Below are 9,290 nucleotides of genomic sequence, written 5' to 3' on the forward strand. Positions count from 1 at the left end.
AACCGTCCATTCAGAAAACATGACAAATGGGCTTTCTCTGCTGACTTGGAAGAGTTATATCGTGAAAATATCCTACCTATACAACTATTTCTCGTACAAGGGTCTATGCTGCGAAAACTTCTTGGGGGTGTTTCGCACCCTCTGCTGCTCTGTAAAAGTCCTGGCAGAGTTTGCTTGTCGTCGCCGTTTCTGCTGCTGTAAATTAAAAATTCAAGTTAACAATAATGGCCAACATTGGAGAAGCACATTCCGCTAGACTAGCTCGAGAGCGACTAGAAGCAATAAAAAAATTTCTTCCTGTACGAGATAGTGTAAGACAAAAATTACAAGCGCGGCAACAAGCACAAGTTGAATTTGCGACAGGTGCAGAAGAATTATTTAAACCCGTTACAACAGCTACTGAAAAAGCTGCGGCGATCACTGAAAAAGCTTTATTGGGAGATGAAAAGGGTATTCTTCCAGTGGTAAAACAAACCGCTGAGCAGACTGAAAAAATTGCTAGAAGAACCAAACAAACAAAAAAGATTTTACGAGATCTTCCAACTGATATAGTTGCAGCTCAACCTCCGCCCGTCGGCGAAGAAATACTTGAAGGTATTGGACAAATTCGTGCTGAACTCGCGTCTAAACCAATAAAGGAAAATATTGGACTAATTGCAAAATTTAGGGAGGATTTTATTGAAGATCTTAAAAGTACTAAAGAAAAAGAATTGCCTGAAAAAATATTAACTAGTATATTTAGTAAGTTTAGTGTCTTAAAACCCGGCTCTGAAAAAGTAACCGATGACAATCTTATTAAGTGGATATATCGCATATATAAAAACAAAAAACAGGCCAGAGATGATGATTTAGAATACAGAATTCTTGATGAAGAAATAAAAAGCCTTTATAAAGAGAAAATGAAACAAATAACGCACCAGCTGGGGCCTTCTTATCAACTTCCTCCACCTCTGCAACAGATAGAACAACAACAGTCTCCTTCGCCGGAACTTAAAAAAGAGAAGTATCTTAAAAAAGCGAGATCTTTATCTAAAAAAGACACAGGGACAACAGAAGAATTTTTTGACGCATCTGACACTGTAGCTACTGGCAGTGGTTTGGGAATTACTTGTCCTGATGTATGGCGGTTAGAAGTTCTCATCGGAGGAAGACGTGCCGGAAACAACTCTCCGGAAATCATTAATGAAGCGGCTGATATCTGTCAGCGATTATTTCGCGGCGGCATCATGGATTCTCACATCTATCGACAACGTATTGCTGAACTCACAGATAGCGACTGAAAGTTGCCGCGATTAGAGAAATAAATAATTAAATAAAATGATCATACATGACTCTCATCATATGACCCGACGAGTCAGGGTGGTAAATTCGCGATATCCTGTATACAGTGCATATTATGGAGATGGGCTTGGGAATGTTATTCAAGGATTGTTTACAAGAATAGCTACAAAGGCGGGGCCAATTGCAAAACAATTATCCTCAAAAGCTATTGATGTTATTAGAGATAAAGCTTCTGGTGTAATCGGTGATGCTGCCGGCAAGTGTTCTTGGCAATCAAAGATAGACTAGCACGATTAATACGCAGAAAGCCTCCGCCGGTAAAATTACCAAGCACGGCAGACATGCCTGCAAATGTTAGCAAAATAATAAATGAAACTGCAAATCAAAAACTAGCGTCACTGATACCTTCCAAAGAAATAGAAAAAAATATAGCTTCAAGTTTAATAGCGGGAAGTGGTCTTCGTTTTAGATAATAATACATTACAATAAGATGTTTCAACGCGTATCCAACGTAGTATTTGATATGGATAAACCAGTCAGAAAGGATGAATCCTTGCGCGATTATCAGTATTATTCCTATGACGCAAAAACACCTAATGCGGAGGGGAGAATTGAGTTTCAAATTCATGATACAAGTAGATATTTTCTGCCTTGTGAAGCTTATATTGAAATTGTAGGAAGAATCGTAAAAGCGGATGACACTGGATATGGGATAGGCGATCGTGTTGGCTTTGTTAATGATGGTGTGATGGCGTTATTTAGCAAAGCCACATATTCGATTGATGGAAAAGATATTGAGTCGTGTTTGGACAATGTCGATGTTGCCACGACGATGCTTGGTCTTGCAAGATATTCTGATGATTACACAAGATCAGCTGGTCCAACAATGATGTTTGTAAAGGACACATCTGATCATCCCGAAAATAGAAATGTGACGATGAACGCGGCTGGGGATGCTGTTACATCCATGAATGAAAATTTAAACTTGGGTTTTGCCGCGCGTTGAGCAATGCTGAACGGCAACGAAGCGTTTTCCTGTGCTATTCCACTATCTCATATTTTAGGATTTTGTAGAAATGTCCGAAAGGTTATATTTGGTGCCAAACATACAGTAGTGCTCGTCAGAATAAACTCTGATAATGATGCAATATGGCGAGCTAATGGAGTTAATCCTGGTAATGTAGTGTTAACAAAACTATCTCTGTGGATGCCAACAATGACTCCATCAGTCACTGAAGAACAACGGTTACTTTCTTTTATGGATCAAGGTGGAAAATCGTTGTTATCATGGCTAGCAATGACAACAGATAGCACTTATATCAACGCTGCTGGATTGTTCACGTGGCAATTGGGATCACAACAGGGAATATCAGCAGCGCGACATATATTTATCGCGTTTCAGGCAAATTCTAGAATAAATAACCAGGAAGCAAATCCAATGATATTTGACACATTTGGAGTTTCTGAAGTTTCATCAAGAATAAACGGACATCAAGAACCTGCCGAGGACAGTAATCTAAATTTTGAACAAAATGATGTTGTACGGGCATATTATCGATTGATGTCTTATGATGGGCGTGATCAAAACGTTGACACTGGGTTGCAGATATCCCAGCGTGATTTTACAACGTTGTATCCGATCTATTAGTTTTCGCTGGAGCATTTGGGTTTATTTAGAAAATATGTCGTTGATATAGTTATTCGGGCTCGCCTGGCTCGAGTACCAGCAGCAGTAGTTGGTCCACCAGCAGTTCCTGGAGGTGCTAGAGCAATCGCGGTCATCCTCAGTGATAAAGCAATGTTACTTGAAGGTGCTGGTGGTCGAATGAGAGTCGTTGATGCACCAGTAGAAAACATGTAACAATTAGATCAATCGCGTTTATTATAAAAAATGTCATACAGTCATGTTGATGTCACTCTGACTCCTGGTCAGGCTAAGAAATTACAATCGAAGAACGCGAGCACATGCGGGGCAACGATAACACTAAAAAATTATCAGATTACTGGCGGTCCAAACAAGTTATCGCTGACTAAAACTCAACTAAAACATTTTAATAAAGCAAAACAAGCAGCGACTGGAGTTCGACTTGATTTCTTTCCTGCAGCTGTCAAAGATATGGTTAAAACCGGTGGTATATTTCCACTTCTCGTGGCAATACCAGAGTTGATAGCTGCTGCTGCCCCCGCAGTCGCTAAGGCTGCCGCGTTAGGAGCTGTTGGAACCGCTGCTGGAATGGCACTGAAAAAGGCGACAGGGAAAGGATACAAAAAAAAGGGACGAGGGCTAAGACTTCCAGGAACCCCGCCATCATGGTACCCAAAACGGTTTTGAAAACCGCTAGCATGTTCACACCAATGTCCAATTTTGATTTGCTCGATGCTGTTAAACAATTAGATATAAAAAATGTCAGAGACGTCTTTATGCGAGATCAGCTACCACGACAACCGAATAATCCAGAAACCGCAATTATTAACCTTGATAACAGCGATGGTCCAGGAACTCACTGGGTTGCTTACGCTATCGATCCGCGTGGAATCATCTATTTTGATTCGTATGGGTTAGCACCGCCAGTTGAATTTCTTCGGTATACAAAAAACGTCCCCGCGTCAAAGTCAGGGACAAAGTCAGGGTCAAAGTCAGGGAAAGTGTGGTATTCAACACTGCCAACACAAACACTGACCGATCCTCCGATATGTGGCCAACAAGTATTGAATGTTCTTGATGCGATATCAGCGTCGACCAAACCACCTCACAAAGTTGTGCACGAGTATACCACGGGTCAATTTAAACGGTTTCCTATCAAATAATGGTTGATATCTACGGAAGGTCTCTTCTCGAAACAAAGACAAAAAAACGCGCCGATGTGGATTTATCAAAACATGCGACCAAAGATGAAATCGATAATCTTTTAAGTCTGACCGGGATAGACCCAGATGAGGTTGTTATTTTTCAGGACCGACACGGAAAACTAAAAACCAGCAATATCAAATGGTATGAAATAATTCGTAGGGTTATTGGAGCTACTCCGGGTAACATCCCTGTGTTCATTGATAGCGGAAAAATCCGGGATTCGCTGATATCAATCGCGGCGTTGCGAGATGATGTGCGCAGCGTTGCAGTAAAAAAGACCGGTGATACAATGACAGGTGAACTTAGCATGAACGGCAACAAAATAACTGTGTTAGCGGATCCAACATCGGCGGAAGATGCCGCAAACAAAAAATATATTGACGCGTTATTTACAACCGTTGGAGGCATACTCGTTACTCGGCTAAAAAATACCGGTGATACAATGACAGGTGAACTCAGCATGAACGGCAACAAAATAACTGTTTTAAGAGATCCAACATCGGCGGAAGATGCCGCAAACAAGCAATATGTTGACGCAAGCGCTAGCGCCGTTGACAGTAAACTAACAACGTTGCGAGCCGAGTATGATGTTCAAGTAAACGTGTTTACAAATCTCCGTAGAAACTTTAGAAAAACCGATGAGACCACGGATGAGTTCTTTGGTACTCCGCACGCCGTTGATATGAAGCTTTCTGATATCAAGACCAGCATTGACACGATCAAACAAACACAGCAGGATATCGTATCGGGGATTCCTGAGATCGTTAACAAAACCAGTTTGATTAAAGTCCCCACTGGAGTAACTCCCGGGCATATTACCAACATAGTATACACGGTATCATCTGGATTTGCAACATGGTTCCGACAAAATAATACTATCAAATGTACAGCAACTGTCACTGGTGTGTACAGTATGCCTGTGTTCAGTGCCGCTAAATTTGAAATCTTCACAACATATCCCTGGAGACATTCCACCGACAAGTATTTCGGGGTTGTGACTATCATATTAAATAGCGGAACCGAAGAAACATTTATACTGGAAGCCGCCGACAAGAAATTAACCGCAACATCTTACTGGTGGTGTTTGGAATTTGTAGCTGAAACGCCTCAATTGGTTACTGCGTAAAATAATAAATGACAACGGCAGTGACGCAGTCACCGACAACAGCGCAGCAATACAGATATGATCAGGTACGCGAATGGCAGTCAGAGTTTAAAAATACGATCAACGAATATATAACAAAGGTAAAAAAATACAAGCGGCGTGTAACCGTGTTAGACACAATAGTATATTCGGTGTCAGCGATAGTTGCATCCACGGGTGTGCAATTATCAGCGCTGACATCAGCGACATCTGCATTTGCAATCACAATTACAGTTTCAACATCAGCGACAATTGCAGGAGTTGCTAATATTATCGCGAAAAAAATATCCTCGTGCGCGCTAACAAAATTACACGAGTATGAAAAGTTAAACAGCGCGGCCACAAGCACCTACTCGAAATTGTCTGCGCTGATATCATCCAGTCTTGACGATACAACACTATCAGATTCCGAATTCGCCGAAATGGCAACCGTGTATAACGATTACAAAAAGAACCTCAATTTGAAACGACAGCAGATAAATAATGACGGAATTACTTCAGCAGATAGTCGCAAATACAAGCCCGGCGCGAACATCTTTGTTAACAGGAACCTCAACTAAGCCAGAATTCAGTATTAATTTTCCAACTGCGATTGCAGTAAGCGAGATCGCGTTAGCACAATTACGAGTATATCACAGTTGACCCAATATCAGATCAAAATCATTTGGAAAATTGTCGGCAAATAATTCGTTTGTGTTCGCATATAAAAACAAACCCGATGGCACCCCAGACTGGAACGTCATTGGGTTACCAACCGGGTCTTATCAAATCGAAGAAATCAACGAGGAACTACAACGTCGAATAAAAAGAATCACCGGGAAGGAATCCAAAATAGAAATAACTGTTCATGAGCCAACGCTGTCGTCCGCGATCGAAATAAACACCCCAGACTACGCCGTGGATATATATCAGAGTTCAATCAGAACAGTGTTAGGATGGCCTGACGTCGCTCCACCGGCACAACCAACGCCGCCAGCGCCTAAAAAGTCTGATTATGTCACTGACAGTAAGTCATATCACGGAATTAGACCTGATCTGTCAAATCTAAGAGATGCATTGGAGAAGGAGGAAGTAGAACCGGATAAGGCCTGGTTTGATGTCCCACCCCACCCTACGGATACAGTTGGGTGGGGAATTGCAGCACCTAGATGGGATGTGCCATACATCCCGTTGTCTCCAAGTGTAATCGCTGATTATTTTGAAACCATTAATCAAGAACATAAAACACAACTAACGCAGCTACGGCAGCTCTTCCAAGAACATCTTTTTGATATAACTGGTTCACGCAGCGAAATCATCACGCGAATTGAGATATTAAATCAGCTTGCGGAAGACATGGAATACATAAACCAGCGACTCGTTCTGGTGACAATTGATTACCCTGATAAACTTAATATCGACCGGCGATTACTTCTCAAATATTACAAGCTAACAGAAGCCACTCTGCCAGCATTCAAACTTCCCGGATATAACGTGCCCGAGCTGAAGAAATCAGTCAATGATGTAATCAATGAGTTCTTTGATGACATACTCGCACAACACAGGCGAACACTACCGGAGCCAACTATCCTCAGACACAACAATAACACGGAAGGGCAAGGCCGTCATGTATCCCCGGGCATCGTAAACATCACCGAAGTGGTCGCGGTCAATCTTGTGTGTGATGTCATCGATGGCAGTTACAGCACGAACACGACAGTATCAAATCAAGCCCGGCAAGGATTTATTCTATATTCATTTACTCCGAAAGAACCACCTGGATTTCTAATCGTGCAAGAGCCAATCAATCAGGTTTATCTACGATGTCATAATCCATGGCTGACCAAAATAAATTTCGCGCTGACAGACCAGCGTGGAAATCCTCTTGATTTGGAAAATGAAACACTAAATATTAGTCTCCTGATAAAATCAGGGTGAAATCCTAAGGACTTTCATCGTAAAACGATTTTCAGTCTTAAGACTTTCAATCCTGAAGATTTCCAAGCCTTTTCAATTAATAATATTATATTATAATAATGTCCCTGAAGAACAAATGTGATGATGATAGCACTGATGTCACTGATGATGATGTCACTGATGATGATAGCACTGATGTCACTGATGATGATGTCACTGATGATGATAGCACTGACGACGACGACGATAGCAGTAATGTCACCGTCAACATAAAAAATATTTCAATAAATTATCTTGAGCAATAAAAAATATATATATATTTTCTGCAACACTGACAAATTCACGGCATTTATGGGGTATTTACTAGTAAAAATCACAGAAATCGTCCGATTTGCTAATTTGGAGGGGTATTTTACTAGTAAAAATCACAGAAATCGTCCGATTTGCTAATTTGGAGGGGTATTTTACTAGCAAAAATCACAGAAATCGACTGAAATTCATTTTTTGTGCAAGCAACAGTAAAAATATTTTACTTTATATATATATTTTCTGCAACACTGACAAATTCACGGCATTTATGGGGTATTTACTAGTAAAAATCACAGAAATCGTCTAATTTTTCAACCCTGATAGGGTAATTACTAGTAAAAATCACAGAAATCGTCTAATTTTTCAACCCGGAAGGGTACTTTACTAGTAGAAATCATGCGAATTTAGTAAAAAAAAATATATAATTTATACGTAATAAAGAACTTCTTGATAGCGCTGTTAGAACCGGAAAAGTTACCCCGGAAAAAATAATCATTGATATATACGGTAATGACGATTTTATACTGACTGATAACCAACTTCAGGTATTAAACAAAGATCATATTGTGATCGCGCATTGCGGTATGCATCAAATCCTTGAATATATACGTGTATTTAGATCTTAAATTTATATCTTAAATATGTACCACCACACCGGTGTTTTTGTGTATGACAAACAAGCGCTCGAGCAAGCAGTCAAGGCTGCATTTACACAAGAAGAAATTAACGTTAGATTGCTTATTGATGAATACGGAGACGAAGATTTCTTACTAACACAGCAACAGTTAGATAGTGTCAGACGCGAGCATATTATTTCAATTGTATGTGACAGAGATCAAATTCTCAATTATGCACACTCCTGCATTAAACCCCACCGACTTATCACGCTAATGAAATCACCCTGACTTCGTCAAGGAAGTAAAAAAAAGTGATATATTTTTTTTCAGTTTCAATTTAGGTAAATCAAGGTGAGGTATTTACTTCCCTGATGCTCGACTTTATCCTTGATGAAATCAAGGTGCGGTATTTACTTCCTTGTTTTCGTCGCTGACTTCATCACTGACACTGTCTGCGGACATACAATCCTTTAACTTCCTTACCCGGATACTTATTATCTTCTTCATTTCATACTCGGCCGCCAATGCCAGCCTAATCTTTTCAATTGCACGAGACAATGAAACAAATTCATTTATTTGTGCTTCTTCTACGGTATCCAGCGATTTATACAAATTGTTTTGAATTCTTTTTATAAACCGATACTGAGCAGGAAGAATATAACGCCCTGCGCATTTAGCTTCATGTAAAGATTCAAAATCAGACATGATTGTTTTAGAATTTAGTGATAAATTAAATCCATGTTTTTCTAATTTTTTAACAGCAGCAATCACATTATTAATATTTTCGTAATTCATATTTATATATATTTTTATATATTTCAAAGAAAAAAATAGACATCACATCTCCTTGAGTCTCTAGGGTGTCATATGGCATCCTACCAAACACGACCCCCATGTGAGCCCCTAACCTGTCAAATAACAGTCTAGAAGGCCCAGAGGGTGTGTTTGCGAGCGACGAGACATTCCCCATGTGAACCCCTGGCTTACCTGATGATATGCTGGCGGGTTCATACAGGGACAACACACAACATATAGTATTTACATCTGCAAAGCTTCTAAATTGCCACCGCATTTTAGCAAGCTTACAGTAGTATTGTATTTACACTATATAGCTTATCCTAGGACGGTACAGACAGATAGTAGTAACTAAGGACAGCAGAACATATAGTAACTAAGGACGGCACAAACAGAT

The sequence above is a fragment of the Sinohyriopsis cumingii genome, chromosome 12, assembly GCF_028554795.1.
Source record: "Sinohyriopsis cumingii isolate HCF-2022 chromosome 12, ASM2855479v2, whole genome shotgun sequence".
Classification (NCBI taxonomy): domain Eukaryota; kingdom Metazoa; phylum Mollusca; class Bivalvia; order Unionida; family Unionidae; genus Sinohyriopsis; species Sinohyriopsis cumingii.